Here is a 2,584-nt window from a genome sequence, read left to right as displayed (position 1 = left end):
AGGCGCGCTGCAGCACTTTATAATGTTAATTAAATAGCTCTCTGCTAATAACGCGCAGGGATAACTATGCAACGCAACTATATAGCTAACAACAAGAAGCTTATAAAGCTAGAAGAGGAGGTAATTATTAAGCATATACTTAATCTAGATTTCTAAGGATTTGCGCCTACTCTAGGTGCTGTACAAAAGATAGCTAACAAGCTTCTTACTAAGCGCAGCGCTCTACTAGCAGGTATTAACTAGCTATCTAACTTTGTTGCGCGTACACTAGCAGTTAAAACCTACCTTAGCTAACTATATAATTACTAATAAGCAAAATGTAAAGATCTAGTAATTATAAGCAAGTAGTTTAAGCTTATAAAAGCTACATAATTAAAGTACAGCATTATAGATTAGGACACATATAATTTTAATAAGACAGGCTTTTAGATAGAGGTTATATTAAGCTAAATAGTTATTATAGGCACAGATAGACGTAATTAGCTAAAGGCTATACAGCTAAGTAACTGTAAATAGGTGACAGTTATTATAGGCATTAACGCAGATAGGTAGGTAATACCTCTATACATAATTTTTAAAGGCAAGCATTACCTATCTACCTAGTATAAAAATAAGGATATACTAAAGGACTAGGCTATTAGTGTTAGCAACAACAGCTAGATAACTAATAAACATAGAATTACATAGCTAGAGCACTTTAATCTACACATAAAAGATTACTTAGTAGGCTTATAGTAGCTACTTATTTTTAATAGCTATAAAAGCTATTACTCTGTTAAATTCCTAAAGCTCTGTAAGTAGAGGCGTATTATAGCGCTCTGTATGCTAGCACACGCGTTACATATTCTACAGCTGCTTAACATTAGCTGCTTTTTGCTGTTAAAGCGCGCATACAGTACTAAAATTAGCTAGTTAATCTGCTACTAGATTAACAATATTAACAAGCTAACTTTCTTACTAGCCTTTAAAGTAGCATTTAGTTGCTTAATTATAATAGATAATATCTGCGCAGGCTTTAGAGCTACAGGACTAGTCTTATTTAACCTAGAGCTAGTGCTCTTAAAGCTTAATATACAGCTACCTAATTAGCTAGCTACTCTACTACTAAATACTGCCTAGAAGGCTTAAACACTTAGCAATTTTTATAAAGTTAAGGCTTAGTTAACTTTACTATATAATTAAATTTAAAAGCATTAAAATTTATCTTTTTTTGCTATGCTTAATCTAGTAAAGTAGCTAAGTAAGGGCGCTACTAAGATAGCTTATGTTGCTATTCTATAGCGCAATTAAGCAGCTGCCCTAGAGAGAGCCTATAAGGCAGCTACAAAGTATAAGCAGTGTAAAAAAAAGTAAATTTAAAAAGAAAAAACTTTAACAAGTTATTAGGGCTTTAAGTTAAGTACTTAGAAGCTTACTAGTATAGTAAAAGGTAGCAAAATGCCTTAAAAGAAGTTAACTGCTAAAAGCAGCGCAGCGCGCGTACAGCGCTTTAAGCGCTGTAATAAGCCTAGGCATAACTCTTATACATGTAAGGATATTAAATAATCTTATAGTAGTTTATTTTATATAGTATATTTTTGCGTTGTTAAATTAATAGTCTTTAAAGTTAAATTTAGTAGTGGGACAGAACACTCGCTTGTGTTGAACATTCGCTTGTGGACCATGTTATAGCAGAAGATGCTGTACAACAGTATGTTATATAAAGAGCTAAAGAAGTATATATTACCTTAGTGTGTTAACTAGAGGCAGCATTTAATCTCTTAGTTACTACCTAAACTATAAATCCTTTATATAAAGACATTAAAGCTCTTAATATACGCATCTAGTAGTAGATAAATAACAGTAGCAGAGGACTTACTTTTATGCTACTACAACTAGACTGCATAAAGCTGTTTATTTTTATAAATAAATTATTTACTAATAATAAAGACCTTAGCTTATAGCTAAGATTTATAATTATACTAAGTAATAAAGACGATATAGAATAAAGTAACTACTTTAAAATACTAGGTAATATTATACACTAGAATTCTACTAAGTGTAAAAGAGTAACTAGAAGTGTTTTTACTAGCAAACTATATAAAATAGTTAAAGAGTTTAATAATGTAATTACTTTTAGTATAACTTTATAGTAAATTATATAAACACTTAAACTGCTACTAATTTTAGTAGTAATCTACATAGATTTAAGGTTTTTATATAATTACCTTATTAAGCTTTTTAATTATTAGTCCTAACTAACTGCCTCTTTGTCTAGATAGAAGCATCTATAGACTAGCTAGATTCTATGCGTAAAGATGCCTTAGACTAACTAGACTAATAACACCTCTGTATAAAGCTTATTTTTTTTGTCTTTTCTATTGCACACACCTCTCTACGCAAAGATCTTGCACTATTCTGCTACAGAATCCTGCATAAATAGCCTGTACACTACTAGACATTTACAAGACAAGTGTATAAGGCTAGATAATAATAGCTTAAACACTTTATATTATTTATAAAGCTATTTATAAAGTATAACTAGCCTATTCTAATATATAGCATTACTAGGGCAAGTTTTAATAAATAGGATAAAGTATAGGCA

Source organism: Lindgomyces ingoldianus (assembly GCF_010093535.1).
Source record: "Lindgomyces ingoldianus strain ATCC 200398 unplaced genomic scaffold BDR25scaffold_28, whole genome shotgun sequence".
Taxonomy (NCBI): domain Eukaryota; kingdom Fungi; phylum Ascomycota; class Dothideomycetes; order Pleosporales; family Lindgomycetaceae; genus Lindgomyces; species Lindgomyces ingoldianus.
This window is presented reverse-complemented; position numbering follows the sequence as displayed.